Genomic DNA, 17,209 nt, shown 5'->3' with positions numbered 1-17,209 from the left:
GTGCTGCTTCCCTGATCTGCTTCCAACCTCTCTAATGAGAGCATTTCCCTTATCTTCTGTGGAATGATTTTCAGAAGGGGGCCTATGACAGCCTGTGTGTGTTTCTCTCTGTGGGTGCATCAGAATTTGACAGAGACCAGCAAGAGACTCCCTTCCAAGCCCTAGCTATGCCTCCTCCTCCAGCTAGAGGACATTCTTGGACCACAGAGGCAGTTCTAGATTTTCCTTCCTTTCTGTTGGATCCATCCTTTGTTTCCTCACTACCATGGGCCAGCAAAACCCCTACCTGCCTCAACTCATCCTCTGCCCCTAATACTCATTGCTAAACATTTGCTTCCCATTTTCAAGGATAAAGCATAAAAATAAAGATGTAGGTAGCACATCAGGAACAACTTCCTGACTCTGGAAGTTTCTGGAACATACAGAAACTTAAGGAGTCTCTCGTGTCCCCCTTTCCAAGAAAGCTATAAGGAAAAGGGCCACCCTGCCCCCACCTGGCCTACTTGGACAGGGTACAGTTCTGCCTGGAGGGGAGAGGAGGCACCAAATGACCCCCAGAGGGCCCTGCCAGCCTGGGAAGCCAGAGACTCCGGTGCAGCGCCTGCTTGGCCACAGATGTTCCCTGTCATCAATCATTCAGGGCATCTGTTTGTTGTGCCGCTTGTTTAAAGAGCGAGGCATTTGTTAATTGAAAACTAAAAGATCCATCCGTCTCACTCAGAGCCAGCATGAAATCCACTCAGCCATGCAAGCCTGAGGTAGAAAAGGCAGCACAGAGCTACCATGTCTTTGGGTTGGCGTACCCCATGGAAGTCATCTTCTGCTTCCTGCATGAGCACAGCTACCCTCCCCACCTCGGATCAGCCAGGGGCTGCCCATGTTATAGCTTATCTAATACTTCCTCATCTGTTATCCTCAGTGTAGTCCAGAGAGAAAGGTATTTTTAGCCCCATTTGAAAGATGGGGAGATCTGAGCCTTAAAGAGATTAAACTATTTGGCCAAGGTCACACAACTGATAGGTGACACAAGCAGGACATCAGTCCGGGTCCTCTGACTGGTCAGGAGAGGGGTGCCCTGTCCACGGAGTGGCTCTGTCCCTCGACAGACCAATGTAGAGATGCTGAGCTGGGAGGCACCAAGCGCTTCCTTAAGTGGATTTTAAACCTTGGGAAGAATGACCTGAGGGTATACAAGGGGGAACACTGAGATTTCAACTATGTCTGGAACGTTTTATCTCTTTATAAGCAAATGTGGCACAATGTTAGGATTCCTGATTGTTGTAACGTCTCCCTATCAAGCCTGCAGAGGGATGGGGACAGTCCAGATCCACATGCAGTGCCAAAGGCAAGAGGCAGAAGAGGCACACCACACCCACTTACATCTCCTCCCCCTCCCCCAGTTGCCTCCGGAGATGGGGGATGTGCTGGTCTGAGCCTCAGGAGACGGGGACTGGTCCAGCACTGGACCTCTGTGGCATCTGGAAGGGACTCCATTTCTTTGGGCCTCAGTTCCCTCTTGTAGAGGGATGAGAGTGGGGGGTTAGATGAATGCTAATTTTTTTTCCAACTCTAATTTTTGATAATTGTGTGTGTCATTGGAGGAAACGCTGAGTCAAATTTAAGCCTTGGGACCTAGAGCCCCAAAGCCCTGGAGTGGCTTGACTCCAGCCATGATGGACTGACACCCCGATATGTAGTTTTAACTCTTCGTCCGTGCTCTGCCGCTTGCCTGGAATGCTGCCTTCTTCCCCTAGGGAACTGGTATTTGCTTCTTCAATGCTTAGCGCCTGTGAGGTTTTCCTTTTTGTGTGTTGCACAGCACCTGTATAAGCCACAGGTATGTTGCGGATATTTCCTGGAGGTCTCCATTCTGGATTGGCAGGCGGTGAGAGCAGGAGCCTGGTTTCATTCCTCTCTGTGACCCCTGAATCTGACATAGAGCCTGGCAAAGGATGGGCAGTCAGTAACTGCAGTTAACCCTTGAACAACATGGGGGTTACGGGTGCCAATCCTCAAAAATCTGCATATAATTTACAGTCCACCCTCCTCATCCACGGGTCTGCATGCATGGATTGAACTAACCCCCTACAGTGTAGTACTGTACTACTTACTGTTGAACAATATAGCAGGATAAGTGGACCCGCAAAGTTCAAATCCCTGTTGCTCAATGCTCAACTCTGATTGCAGAAGCGGAAATAAAGGGAAGGCGGAAAGGTGAGAGGAAGGTGGCACAAGACCAGGGCCAGAGGACCAGCAGCAGAGCAGCCCTCGCCACCACCACCTCCCTCCCGTGCCAACCCCCTACTCCCTTTGGAGTCAAAGGTGAGCTGAAATCTCAGGCATCCTTTAGAATTTCCATCTCAGGTCAACTCCAAGCAGGTTTTCCCCTGGAAGAGTTAAGCAACAGAACTTAGCACAGCTTTGACCAGCTGTTTGAAGACAGGTCCTGGACCTCTCCTTCCCTGACCCTCTGGATGCGAGGTATCTCCCCCAACCCTTGCCTTCTGACTCCTCAGGTGATGAGGACACCTGTCACTGCAGCCCTGCACATACGGGGTGTAACTTTGGGGGTGTGGTGGGACCGCTCAATTCGCGTCTCGGCTCCCACCAGCCTCAAAACCAGGGATGGCGGCATCTCCCACCCCCTGGCCCTTCCTGGCAGGCCCAGGGGCGGGTGGCTTGCACTCAAGCGCGCAGGGGGCGGGGCGGGGCCTGTCCCAGGGGCGGGGCCCGAGGCGCCCCGTGGCCCAGGCGGCCCCTCCCCCCTCCCTCCTGCGCTCCCCGAGCTCAGGCGCCGCGGAGCTGTCCAGCGGTGGTGCCAGAGCCGGCCGACTGTCGCGCGCACCGCGCCGCCTCCGCGCCGGGTCCCTGCGCCGCTCGCCCGCCCAGCTCCCGGCCCCCCCCGCCCCGCCCCGCCCCGCCGCGGCCAGTCCACTGCTCCCTGCGGGCCGGAGCCGGCCAAGTGGCTGCCCGCCGGGGCTCTGAGCGGCGCGGCGGGGCCGGGAGCCAGGGACCCGCCGAGGAGAGCGGCGGCCCCGGACGGCTGCCGGAGGGGCGGCCGCGCGTGGATGCGGCGGGAGCCGGAAGCCTCGAGCAGCCGGCGCCGTCTCTGCCCCTGGGCGCCCTATGGCTTGAAGGTAAGCGCCGGCAGTATGCAGCGACAGGCGGCCCGGGCCCAGGCAAGGTCGCTGGGAGAGGAGGAGGGAGCTCAAAGGGCGGCGCGTCTGGGACCAGAAGTTTGTCCGGCCACTCTGGCGCCGTCTGCCAGGGGACCTCCCGCCTGAGGTCGGGCTCTCTCCACGGACCCTCCGTCGGGCCGCCTCCCCGGGGTGAAGGGAACACAGCGGCTGCCCCTCTCCCACCCTCTTGGCATCCTTCTTGCCAGCCGGGTGCGAACCCTCGCTCCGGACACGGGTGGGCAGAGCGCCGGGAGCGAGCCCGGTGGAGCCGCGGTTTCGCAGGGCTGCCGGCTCCCGGCCCATCTCGGGAGGGCACTTTCCACCCGGCACCCGAGTCCGGGACCCCAAGGCGCGCGGCCGGAGTTCCGGCCGCCCCGGAGGGAGAAGGGTTGTTCTTGGCAGCTCTGCATTTGTGCGACCCGAGACTTTTCAGTTTCTAAGGACCGAAGCCAAGGGTAGGGAAGAGGCTGGTTCTGGCTCTACTCTTCCACGCCTAATGTGCCGCTGTCCTTGGTCCTGGATTTACGTTCTCCTTCGCCATCTCCCCGTTTGAGATTCAGTCGAGGAGGGAGGCTGGGGTTTCAGACCCATCTCGACCTGGGAATGGGGGTGATGATGGGAGCAGAGGCGGAGGGTGACTCTCCTACTCTGGACCAAGAGCCTCGATAGGGCGGTGTGCAGAGACAAGAGGCCGCTCTAAGCGCCAGACAGAGCGCGCGTCCATCCCTGCCTGCGGCGGGCAGCCTGTGAGCAGTCCCTGTTGAAGAGCAGAGGTAAGAGGGTGCGTGTGCGTCTACACAACAGGCTTCGCCGTGGACACAAGTCACAGCACTGCAGCTGCGTAGGGACAGGCCCTTTCTCTCAGACACAGGGAAGCTATCTGAGCGAGTGAGTCACTGTTGCCCCAACTAGCACCCCACTACTTTTTGTTCTGGGGGCTCCTGAGGTTGGTGACATGCAAGACACTTTGTGGATCCCTCTCTAGTTCCTTCTGCAGATCCAACCTTTTCTGGATTTTGACTAGGCTACCAACCTTTCAGGCTAATTCTTGCTCTTCTCAGGAACTATGTGATCAGTGATTCTTACCCCTTTGGATGCAAATACTCTGCTTACCCCTGATTCAGCCTTCAGCATTAGGACCACTTGAAAAAGAAATCATTCTCATTTTTCTCCCTGTTGCTGCTATTTAATGAGGGTGGGCAGAGAGAGGAGCCCATCGTGAATGTGACCAATTGCAAGAGAATCAGCAAGCTGATTTGCTGGGTCCCAGCCCCCTGCTTTTGACTTCTCTGTTTAGGATTCAAGATTCCTGGCTTATGTGACTGGGAGAGAGCTGTTGATGCCGTCTTTGAAATCAGACATCTGACAGGGAAGACATTTGAGACAGTTAGACCGAGAACAAAGTGAGGGCCAGCCCTCACTGGTGGCTCCAGCCTTGATCTCTTGAAGAACATTCTGAGTTTCTTATGTCTTCCCTGCACAGCCCGGGGCGGGGGAGAAAGGTGCCTGAAACATGGGAGGTTCTGATTCGTTGCAGAGGTCTGGGACAGCATTTCTGTAAGGGCTGGTTTTTGTTTTAATGAACCCTCTGTAGCTGAATCACTGGGGAAGCTGGTTTAAAATGCATATTTTTTTGGTTCTTGTCTGAAGAGCTGCTGAATGAGAGTTTCAAGCTGAGGCCCAGGAATGTATATTTTAACAATATTTCTGGTGATCCATGTGTACACTGGGTTAAGAAATCGTCTCTCACATAAGATCATGCTTCTTTGACTAGGGGGAGCATGATTAAGATCTCTAATCCACCCCCTTGCCTTCTGCAGTTATGCATGTTGAATTCTTCAGGTGTGGGACTGTTGATGGAGGGGCCATACCCCTGATTCAATCCCTTTGCTGCAATAGAGGATGCAGCACAATCTCCTCTCCCAGAGGATCTGCCTGGGCTTTCCTTCTTTTTAAAACAGATTTTTGGCCTCTCTAAGAATCATCAATATGGTTTACGTTGACCTGTGTACATACTAAGGCTCCTTTGGGGGCCAACCCAGTGTGTTCTTCCTCCCCTCCCCTTCTGGGGGAATTATCGTCGTTCAGTATGCTTGTGCTGTGATCTGCTAACCCAACTGCTCCTGAAATGCCAAGGAGCGATTAGTTCAGCTTAGTAGCATGCCATGCTCCCCAAGGCTGGTAGCCACTCGTGCCCTGCTGGCAGTGACATATTGACTGTATTGATTTGGTTCTTGTGCTCTGTAAAAGCCGGGAAGCTTGTAGGGGTGAATAAGGCCAGTAATGATGCTTGTAGGCTAGTCAGTTTTCTATCTTCACCTGTGAGGTTCAATTATTTTTGTCTAAACCGTGCAATGATGTAAGAAAATCTGAACTTGAGAGAAACCCTCTGTTCTTCCTTCTACCAGTGGAAACAAAGGGAGCTCCGGTTCTCATTAAAAATATGGCCTCACATATACCTGGGATTGACCTGCTGAAGCTAGACTGGTCTAAGGTCACTGTTCTCTGAGTAAACATGTGTAAGAGGAAAGGCATGAGGACTCAGTCTGGAAAGAGCTGTCGCCATCTTCCCTGCAAGTGAAAGTCGTGTTTTGGTGTTGAGGAAGAAGCGTGGCTGTGAAGATAGCAGAGAACACATGCGGCAGGGGTTGGGGGCTGGGGTGAGGATGATGAGACTTTCTTGAGCCAATCCTGCCCCTTCCAGTGACTCATATTTTCCGACATGCCACCCTTCATTTCTCCCTGCCTTGTGGCTTAATACTCATGAATCTCCAGCAGTGAAAGTATTTCAGCACCTAGGAAGGGAGAGGAGAATCTAAGTTGAGGTTCTGTAATGCCAGGACCCCAAGCCATATCACCAGCATCTCTCAGAATCGGGTTGTATATCACAGGTCACAGCAACCTAATATTTGAGGGCTTGAAAATAACAGGCTGACTGCGCAGTCAGTCCCATTTCCCCTCAGACATAGTTACCAGGACTTTAAATCATTAGATTATTTGGACTTCCTCAGAAGTCATTCTGGATGCACCTGACCCCAAACAGGGCAGCTTTTTCTTTAGTCCAGAAATATGGTGCCTCTCTCCTATTATTAAGGTTCTCCAGAAAAGGAGTTGTATAAGCTTTCTAGTTCCAGGGCATCAGGACTGACCTTGGCAACCAAAGGTTCTCTATCTTACCAGGAGCTCTGCTTAGCAGGAGAGCATCCAGCATCTAGGAAATGCTTGGAAACCCCAGGCAGCAGGCAGGGCACAGCTTGGTTCAGCTTCCCAGCAGGCACCCTCCCCTATATGTGGCCTCTCACTTAGTTGACCCCCAGTATCATAGTTCCCTCCCCTCACCCCCACAGGGCCTCTTATGGCTCTGGGGGGGACTCCAACATTTGCTTTGGGATTCTTTTTTTTTTTTTTTTTTTTTTTTTTTTTGCGGCACGCGGGCCTCTCACTGCTGTGGCCTCTCCCGTTGTGGAGCACAGGCTCCGGACGCGCAGGCTCAGCGGCCATAGCTCACGGGCCCAGCCACTCCGCGGCATGTGGGATCTTCCCGGACCGGGGCACGAACCCATGTCCCCTGCATCGGCAGGCGGACTCTCAACCACTGCGCCACCAGGGAAGCCCTCCAGCCTTTTAAATTACTGCAATAGCATTGGAATTCAGTGTTAATACACCTCTGCCTCTAACCTGTCCCCATCACCGATGTAAGTGAAGATTTCTTTTTTGTTTTGTTTTTTCTTTTAACAGTAGAATCATATTATCTAAATGCATAGGCTTGGAAAATAGCTTGATTATAGTGTCAGTACATGTGGGTGGAGGAGTAAAACTACAAGATTCAGCCACTTGGTTTGCACCTGTTTGGGTTCAGAGAAAGGAGAGAAACTTGCCCTTCTGGTCTGTACATTTCCCCTCTTCTTCTCCCTTTCACCTCAATCTGATAAATGGGGTAAATCAACACCCTTGGGAGCTGGGAAGTCCCTGGGAGGGTGCAGCCTCTTCTCTGCCTGGGAGACATGGGAATGTTTCTCTGAAGGAGCAGGGGCCCCTGCTGGCTTCAGTGAACAGGACGGAGCCAGAGATGACACACTGGGGCCTGGGGACTCCCCCCTCCCCTGGATGGAAGAGGCTGTGCCACTGCAGTGTCCCAAGCTCAGAGCCCTGGGGGCTGTGGGGACATCCGAGAGTGTGGGGCAGTGTAATGGATGTGGGAGCCGAGGAAAAGTAAAGTCTTGGGGGCCCTTGGAAGAGGTTGATGTTAAATATGCATGTGTAAGGCAGCTTGGTGCAGTTGGGCAATTTGTCATAATGTGACGGCACCTGCAGGAATTTTCACTTTTTCCAGGAAGAGACAGGGGTATTCTTTGCTGTCTGCAGTGATGGAGAGGGAAAGGAGGGAGGACCCCTGGCTTTCCCTAGAGTCCTCTGAGTGATGTCAGCTTGTTCCCAGACAGAAGATGCTTAAGTGAAGTCAGGCAGACTCAGCTCCCAGGGGCCCTGTTGATACGCCTGCAGCCAGCCTGGGCAGTCCAGCCTTCCAGGGCGCTGTGGTTCAGCACAGAATGGCAGCCATAGGCCCAAGGACGCTCCTCTGTAGAAGTCTGGGAGCCAAGGTGAGTCCTGGGGCCCATCCACTTGTCCTTGGGCTCCTTCAGAACCTGCCTGCCCTTCTCATTTCCACATCCGCCTTGTTGCTATCATTTGGATTCTAAGTGGCCCAGCAGGGGAAAGGCATTAGAAACGAAATTATTTTTGTTACACGCTGTATAATTGCCTCCTCTCCTTTCTGTTACCCCAGGCAGCAACATCACTAGCAATTCCCCGGGATCCTTTGGTCTGGGAAAGTGGCTTACTCACAGGCTTCCTTAGAAGGGCTGCTTTTGACAAGTGGCCCTGCTCACCAGTCCCCCCATTGCTGGCCTAATCATTATAACAGCTACCATTTATCATGCATTTGTTATGTGCAGGGTATTGTGCTGAGCACGTGACTTTTGTTTTTTATTTCAACTCCCTATCCTGCAACAACTCTATGAAACAGGCACTATTATTAACCCCATTTTACAGAGGAAGGAGTGTGGGCTTAGAGAGGTAAGTGGCTTGCTTGCACAAGGTCACAGGGCTAATAGGGAGAGTCAAAGCCAGACCGCCTGATGTTAAAGCAATACTCCTCTCTGACCTATGTCAGCGGCATATAGAATAAGGGAAGAGAATGTGGTTAGAAAGCATTTTCTTTGATAAACTGAAGTAACCTGACCTTTGCATATGATACCAGGAAAGGAGGAGATAGCAGAGGGGGAAGAAAGGATGAATAACTTCTTGGGATTCTTAAAGATCTAAGACTATCTAAGAAGTAGTTCTGCACCTTGATCTGGGAGTCTTTGGATGAAATTCCCCGGAAATGAACCTCAGCAAGCACTGGAGGCAGAGAGGAGGCAGGGGGGTGGAGGGGCAGGAGAAGAGCTGTGGACTGATAAAGACGGGGCTTTCCTGAACAACTCTGAACCTGATGACATCACATCCCAGCTCACACCTCTTTGAGGTGAACTGAACTGTCCGAAAGGTGAAACCCAGACTCCTTCCAGCCTTTAGGCCTTTGGTGTTGCTTTCTTATTACCAAGGGATGAAAACCTGTCACATCTTCAAGACTAAGCTCCTAGATTTTACAGAAGATGGGGGGGGGGTGGGATGGCCTGGGACCCTGCACAGATGCAGGAGTAACTCACAAGAGTTTGCTTGGAGGTCAGTGCTTTTCTGGTGGACAGAGGCAGTAGAGGCCCAGGTGGCCCTGAGCAGGGCACTTGACCTAAGCATCAATTTCTTCAGGAATAAAGTTAAGGAATTATTTATATGCTGCCTACTAGATTGGAATTCTTAAGATTCAGCAGCACTGAAGGTTCCACTGAAATGGTGGGATAATGGTGTTCGCCTTAAATGAGCTAGAAGACTTCTAGCCTGTCTTGTTGAATCTCACCATGAATTCTATGAATGATACTTACCAACATTTGATCCCTTTTTTTAAACCCTTTAAAAACAATATAGCAGGGACTTCCCTGGTGGTCCAGTGGTTAACACTCTGAGCTTCCACTGCAGGGGACACAGGTTTGATTTCTGGTCAGGGAACTAAAATGGCCAAAATATAAAAAAACAGAAAACAATATCACATGGTAGTTAAGGCTGTGGGCTTTGGGGTAAAACTGCCAGAGTCTGAATCCTGACTATAATACTTACTAGCTCTGTTACCTTAAGCAAGTTGGTTAACCTCTGTCGTCTTGAGTTTCTCATCTATAAGCGGGGATGTTAATCCTGACTTCGTTGGGTTGTAGTGATTAATTAAGACATTTAGATGTAAGACATTTGAGAGTCCCTGGCAAAGGGAAGCACTCCATACATGTTAACTCTAATGACTGTTATTGTTATCATTAAGAAATTTCAGGGCTTCCCTGGTGGTGCAGTGGTTGAGAGTCTGCCTGCCGATGCAGGGGACACGGGTTCGTGCCCCGGTCCGGGAAGATCCCACATGCCACGGAGTGGCTGGGCCCGTGAGCCATGGCCGCTGAGCCTGCGCGTCCGGAGCCCGTGCTCCGCAACGGGAGAGGCCACAACAGTGAGAGGCCCGCGTACCGCAAAAAAAAGAAAAAGAAAAAGAAATTTCAGCGGGAATATTTTCAGCCGTTTTTCTTTTGCACAAATTCAGTCCCTGATTTTACATCTCTGAAATTAAGCATGTTTCTAAAACTTTCACAGAATTCAAGCTTACATTTCTTTCCTACACCCTCCATTTATCTGCACCACAGTTCCTTGGCACTTGCCTGTCAGAAGCTCTTACTCATCCTGAGTGAGAGGGGTTCAAATTGCTTGTCATCCCATTGAATCAGGTTCCGCTGAACTTCCATCTTACCACGCACAAGCCAGGAAGAGGCGTTGGTCTTCATGGTGATGGTTTTGCACAGCCTTAGTTTTCTTCCTGGCTTTTCCCTCATTTGCCTTCTCATGATTGGAGCCTTCTTGATTGTCATTGTTACACGGTGCGGTGCACTCTGGCACAAACCACTTTTTATTAAAAATGAAAAATAAGTAGAATATACTGGTGTCCAAGGACAAGGAGATGTCTCTTTTTCTTTCCCAGGTTGAGAAGGCTAAGGAACCTCACACTGAGAAGATCCCTGAACCTGGCAGAAATTCACTGTCCATCTTTTGGAGTCATTAATTACAGGCGAAAATGCTACCCATTTTTTGGATGAAGTATGTTCCTGCCTAAGAAAGGAGGATGGAACACAATAGCTGTGGTCTTAAGACTCTCCAATCATGAAAGCAACACCCTCTTTTTGGCTTTTTTCTTTTCTTATGAATCCTTCCTTGGGGAGGACTCTTTCCTAATGGACACAGCTCCTCCTGGCCAATTAAAAAGGCTTACTGTTTAGCAATGGGAGGAGATTTCTGCGGGCATGCTGGTATTCTGTTCCCTGATCATCTTCCTCAGGTCACGTGGTCACTGCCTTCTTGGACTCTGAGCTCCCCCTGCTCCTTCCCTCATTAATGACAGGGTCAACAGGAGAAATGTATTGGCAAGCAGAAACCAGCATCCAGGGTCCCAAGCGGAAGAAGTCAGGCCCCCTGAAATGGATCCATGTTTCCATACGCATCTTACCTTGAGCAATGTGTATAGCTGAAGGCCTGGCATTGCTCTGGATGACTCATGGCCCAAAGTCTGCCCTTTGGCCAGTCTTCTCTGGTGAGCCGAAGGGGGTGGTGGGAGGTGATCACTGCTCTCCATAGATCCATGCTGCTGGCACACATTCTAGATTCTTCCTGAGTTTCGTTCGGTGGTAACCAGCCTCCAAGATGGCCCTCAATACTCCCCACCTCCTGCTATTCATGTTCTTGTGTAATCTTCTCCTACATTAAATAGGGAAGACCTGTGTACCAAGAGAATAATGCATAAATGACAGATTGTGACTTCTGAGGATAGATCATAAAAGATATCATGACTTTCACCTTGTTCTTTTTTGGATCACTTATTCTGGGGAAAGTCGGCTGCCACGTCATCAGGACACCTAAGCAGCCCTGTGGAAAGGTCTGCATGGCAAGGAACTGAGGCTTCCTTCCAACAGCCACGTGGATGAACCATCTTGGAAGCAGATCTTTTCTCCCCAGACAAGCCTTCAATGACCATGGCCACTGCCAAGGTCTTAACTGCAACCTTTTAAGAGACCCTGAGCTAGAACCACCCAGCTGAGCTGCCTGAACTACTGACCCACAGAAGCTGTAAGATAATAAATTTTTGTTGTTTTAAGTTGCTAGGATTTTAAGTAATTTATTATACATAGTAGAAAACTAATACACACTCTGAAATTATTCATACTTTTCTTCTACAATAACATGGAGTCTCTTCACTATTCAGGTATAAAGATGAATTCCTCTTACTGGACTAAAACTGCCTCTGTGAGTTTTAAGGGGTGCTCTCTGGTTTTGTTATTCTGGGATTCGAAAAAACTCATGTTTCACACATTATGGTCATGAACCTCTCAGCCATCATCTTTCCAGACCAGGCTGCTGATTTCTGTATTCTGCTTTCCTGTACTCCGTCTTGCCTGAATGTCTTTTGGTGTGGCAGCCATTCAACATGCATTTCACTTTTTATTCTTTCATTGAACAAAAATTATTGAGCACCTACTGTGTACTAGGCACTCATCTTGGTTACAAATACATCAATGAACAAAACTAAGATCCCTGCCCTTCTGAAACTTACATTCTGGTGGGAGGAGAAAAATGGTAAACAATAAGTATAAAAAGTAAATTCGTGAGTATGTTGGAAGCAATAAGTACTTGGAAAAAGACAAAATCGATTAAGGTTAGGTGATGTGGAGTGCTGGAGGGTGGAAGGAAAGGAAAGTTTACATTATTAAATAGGTGGTCAGGATGGATGTCACTGAGAAAATTTCATTTGAGAAAAGACTTAAAGGATGTGGGAGAGTGAGCTATGTATATATCAGAAGGAAGAGCATTCAAGGCAGGGGGATCCTACAGTCTGCTTGCATTTTTAGGCATTTTAAGTAATTGTCTTATTCTTTAAGGAGAAATAGTAATAATACTCTGCATTTGGAACTCCCTTTTAATTTTCAAAACCCATGAGACAATAGCAAGCTCTTTCATTTGTAACTCACTTTCACATACACTATTCCTATTGATCCTTACAACAAGCCATTGAAGTAGCTATTGTAACCCCATTTTGCAGATGTGGCCACTGAGGCTCAGAGAGGTTAAGTGAAGACAAACAGGATAGAACAGTTGTTGGGGGTGGTCTTTGCAGCTCTAGGTAGTTAGTTTTTTGTTTTTGTTTTTGTTTTTGTTTTTTTTTGGCCACGTCACATGGCTTGTGGGATCTTAGTTCCCTGACCAGGGCTTGAACCTGGGCCACAGCAGCGAAAGCGCCAAGTCCTAACCACTGGACTGCCAGGGAATTCCGGGTAGTTGGTTTTGAAACTGGAATTTAGAGTTTGGGGAACTGAACTGAGCCTTAGTTTAAAAAGTACAGATAATCATCATTTACCTGAGACCCTTCAAAAGCAATAACTGTCTGAACCTATTTTTCCTAAAATCACTTATAAAAAAAATGGGATACCCACGCCCTGCCCATCTAACTATTCAGTATAACAAAGTGATTCAGACGATGAAGTTGGAAGCCAGATTGATGCAGCTTCAGAGCTGTGTTCTGCCGGAAACCAGCTATGTGACTTCAATCAAGTTACTACCTTTGAGATTCAGAGTTTTTCCTCCATAGAATAGGGATGACCATGACACTCACTTCATAAGGTTTTGTAGGAAGAGAATGAATCATGCATATAAAGTACTTATACTGACACGTGGTAAACTCATGGTAAACATTCACTATCATTATTCTTATCATAATTATTAGGAAGCATTGAAATGTCCACGGGATCCTTCCCAATCTCCAAATTTTATCTTCTCTCTTCTGGAGGGAAGAAGAACATCACTGCACATGAGGAAATTAGACAATGTGGGATTTGACTCACAGAGTTCTTCTTGGAAGGAGCCACTGTCACACAGCAAGGGAGCGTGGCAGAACAGGACTAGAACTCACTTCTGCCCCGGGGCCCCTTCTGCCACGCCCTGCTATCACCAACCTCAGGTTGGAGCATGGAGAATTCAAAGAACTCAAAGAAACTAAGGGCTGAAGAGTGGAGTTTGAGCTGGGGATGGTCTAAGGTGAGGCTAGAGGCATAGGCCGGGGCCAGACTATGAACCCTTTGGAACCTTTGGAAGGAGACTGGGCTCCATCCTGATGGCACCAAGAAGTCATTCTGAAGCGTTGGGTTTTAGGCAGCAGAATAACTCAATTGATTTCATCTGTGTTAAAAAAAAAAATTGCAGAGGCTGCCCAGTGGGAGATCTGATGACAGAAAAGGAGGTTGGAAGCAGAACAGCGAGAAGGGTTTCCAATTGTCTGGGACAGTCATGCTGGAGACCGGTGGAAAGACATGGGTGATTTGAAAAATTATTTAAAAGTCAACAGAACTTGTGATTGATGGGCCCAGGAGGATGAAGGGAAAGAAGCCAAGGGTGATTTAAGGACAGTGAGGCAAGGGAATGAAGGATGTTGGTGAAAGTGTCTGAATGTTGGACCAGAAATCTGACCCAATCTTCACTTTCCTTTCTTCACAAGGAAAGTGAAGACAGGCTGTGGATATTAAGGGGGGATTACTGATAGAATCAGTGGACTGATGGTGTGGATGAGGTCAGAGACCTGCTATACTTGGAGTAATTGAGCCATTGAACTGGGACGCAGAGGCAATTGTGATCACAGAGGGAGAGAACTAAACTTCTGACTTCGGAGAGGAGCAGTCTTGGGTGACGGCAAGGATCAGGTTGAAATCGTGCGAACAGGTGAACTGAAGTGGAGTGTGGACTTGGAGATGAGGGGATCCAGGAGCTGAGGGGCCGAGGTGTTTGAAGCTGGTTCCACCCAGTCAAGGGCAGGAGGTGGGCTGGAGCGGAAGATAGTGAGCTAGATGCCAGAGTCTTCAGTGAAGTAGAAGTGACCAGGAATCTATGGGTGACACTGACACACAGGGATGGAGGGGTCATGGAGGGGTTGGATGTACCTCAAGGGAACAGGGTCTTACAAGAGGGTGGAGGAGGCGGTCATGAGTCATAGGAAGAGCTGCAGAGAAGTGGGGCCCTCGGTTGAGGCTGGGAGGGGAGGAGCCCCCTGCTGAGACCCAGCACACACCTTTCCAGGCCTCAGCACGCTGGATATCTCCTCTGCTTCCTCATTAGCTCATGAACTCATTAGATTACATTCCTCTCTTTATCTGCAGAGAACGGAAGAGAAAGAGGAGAAGGAAAGAGAAAAAAGGGTGGCAGGTGGGTATAAAGCTGTAAATGAGAGAGGTGAGGAGGGTGGAGATTACAAGGTAGAGGAAAGAAAATGGATCTGTGGACATTTGTTGTCCCTCTGAGCTCACTGTACTGCATCCAGCCTTTGAGCGTGTTGTTTTCTCTGCCTGGATGCTCCAGCCCTTGACCTGAAAGGGTTACTGCTAGTCAGCCTTTAAAACTGAGCACAGATACCACCTCTTCCAGGCAGACTTCATTGATTTTCCCCCTCCACTGTCCCACCAGCCTGGGCTAGGAACCCCTTCTTTATTATTTCCATAGCATGAAGTGTAAGATTTATCATACTGTGCTGTACTTGCCTGTTTACTGGTCTCTCTCCCCACTAGATGATAAATTCCTTGAAGGCAAAAATGCAGTCCTTACCTCTCCAGGCTTACGTACCAGCTCACTGCACTGCATACGATGAGACTGTGATCAGGGAAATCCCCCCGCACCCCACATACCTACAATAATAAGATAGGAGGACATGCTGTCTTCTGCTCATCCTTGAACTCCCCCGTATTATTAAGGTAGGTTAGAAAGTTCCTCCAGCAAGAGATTTAGACTAGAGAGCTCCCAGCCTGTCAAGGTTGTACAGAGCCTCAGGGACCTAGACTAATTCTTCATGCATGGATGAGAAAATTGTGCCCAGAGAGGTAAGGGATGCATCTAGAGTCTCACGGCTGCTCAGCAGCAGACCAAACCCGGATCCCCGGCCTGCCAGTGACCCAGCCCATTCCCCACCACACCGAGCCCGTGCCCTGCACTGTGCCTGGTAGCCAGAGATGGTGTTTGCCACATGGCTTGGCCTCAGGTAGCCGCATCAAAAGTTTCCTCAATGTAACCAGCTCCAAAACTTATCCCCTTGTCCTGTCTTCCCATTTTTAGGTCCAGAATTTCTGAGTTGATGACACTTATCACTCAGCTCTAGTCTAATTGCCTGGAAAATGCAGATAAGTGAAATGCAGTAGGACCAAGTGGAAACTTATATATTTTGAGGCACTTACAGTTTTGAGTGATGGGGCTGCATTAATGGCTATTAATGTTCCCGTTTTCTCACAAAGAAGCAGATTGTAGGCAAGTCGGTGCTTCCTCAGTATATCAAATGACATGCAAAAGCCCTTTGAATGCTTTGTTATTGTCATTCACAGTAACATAATACGGTGCACTGATTGCTCCTTTGTCATCAGTCAGATCTTAGTGCTGGGCAGCAAGGAGGGGACAGGAGAAGGGGGAGTTCTGTGCCCTACGCTTAGCACATACTTGGCGGTTAGTAGGCTGTCAGTAAATAATTATTGTATGAATGAAGGAATGAATACTGTTCTCTTGCAGAGCAGGCTGAGATTTGCTCAAAAGCTGATATATCACATCCTAAAGGAACTGGGTTCCAGCACTCTGAAGGGACTGGATAAAACCCGGCAACCAGCCCGGAGAAACCAAACATCTACAGCTTTCTTTTCTAAGCACTTTTGCTTGGCTCCCAAATGTGATAAGAAAAGCACATGGAGAAGGATGGCTGCAAACCTGTGTGAGTTCCCTGGGCCCTGGGGCATCAAGAAGCCTGAAATCAAGGTGCCAGCAGGGCTGTGCTCCCTCTGAAGACTCTAGGCTCTATCCTTGACTCTTTCAGCTTCTCAGGGCTCCTGGCTTCCTTGACTCATGGTAGCATAACTCCAGTCTCTGCCTCCATCTCTGCATCATCTTTGTCTCCCTGTGTCGTCTCCTCTTCTCTCTCTATCTCTTTTTTCAATAAATTTATTTATTTATTTATTTATTTTTGACTGCGTTGGGTCTTCGTTGCTATGCACGGGCTTCCTCTAGTTGCGGCGAGTGGGGGTGACTCTCCGTTGCAGCGCACTGGTTTCTCATTGTGGTGGCTTCTCTTGTTGTGGAGCACAGGCTCTAGGCACGTGGGCTTCAGTAGTTGTGGCACGCGGGCTCTAGAGCACAAGCTCCGTAGTTGTGGTGCACGGGCTTAGTTGCTCCGCAGCATGTGGGATCTTCCTGGACCAGGGCTCGAACCCGTGTCCCCTGCATTGGCAGGTGGATTCTTAACCACTGAGCCACCAGGGAAGCCCTGTCTCCTCTTCTCTTACAAGGATACCAGCTATTGGACTTAGGACCCACCCTAACCCCATACGATCCTATCTAGATCCTTAACTAATTACCTTTGCAAAGACCCTATTTCCAAATAAGGTCAGATTCTGTGGTTCTGGGTGGACGTGAATTTGGGGGACACTGTTCAACCCACCACAAGGAGCTTCCTGCCTCCCTGGTTCCTTGTCCCTAGAGACATCCTTTGCCTCTTCCGGGGCAGGACCATTTCTCTTCTAGACACCTGTTCTTGGAACAGCTGCTTGCTTATCTAATTGAAGCCTCATCTCCTGAGTTAGAAAGCAAATAAGGACAAGAAAGAAAGCAATTAGTCAGACTGGGAGTTCAGGATTAAAAGAGATTCACTGGGACTTACCTGGTGGTCCAGTGGTTGAGACTTCGCCTTCCAATGCAGGGGGTGTGGGTTCTATCCCTGGCTGGGGAGCTAAGATCCCACATGCCTTGTGGCCAAAAAACCAAAACATAAAACAGAAGCAATATTGTAACAAATTCAATAAAGACTTAAAAATGGTCCACATCAAAAAATATCT

General features: G+C 49.4%; 1 protein-coding gene across 1 annotated transcript in view; it reads left to right on the top strand.

Moving 5' to 3' along the window:
- Positions 1-2,859: 2,859 nt before the first annotated feature.
- Positions 2,860-17,209, top strand: part of DRD2 (dopamine receptor D2) — a 62,720-nt gene continuing 48,370 nt past the window's right edge. The window contains exon 1 of the mRNA XM_082627411.1: positions 2,860-3,137. The gene's annotated coding sequence lies outside the window, so the exon portion shown is untranslated. The remainder of the gene's footprint in view (positions 3,138-17,209) is intronic.

The sequence above is a fragment of the Mesoplodon mirus genome (genome assembly GCF_964341445.2).
Source record: "Mesoplodon mirus genome assembly, chromosome: 7".
Taxonomy (NCBI): domain Eukaryota; kingdom Metazoa; phylum Chordata; class Mammalia; order Artiodactyla; family Ziphiidae; genus Mesoplodon; species Mesoplodon mirus.
Note: the sequence above shows the minus strand (reverse complement) of the source record. Positions and strands in the feature narration are given on the sequence as shown.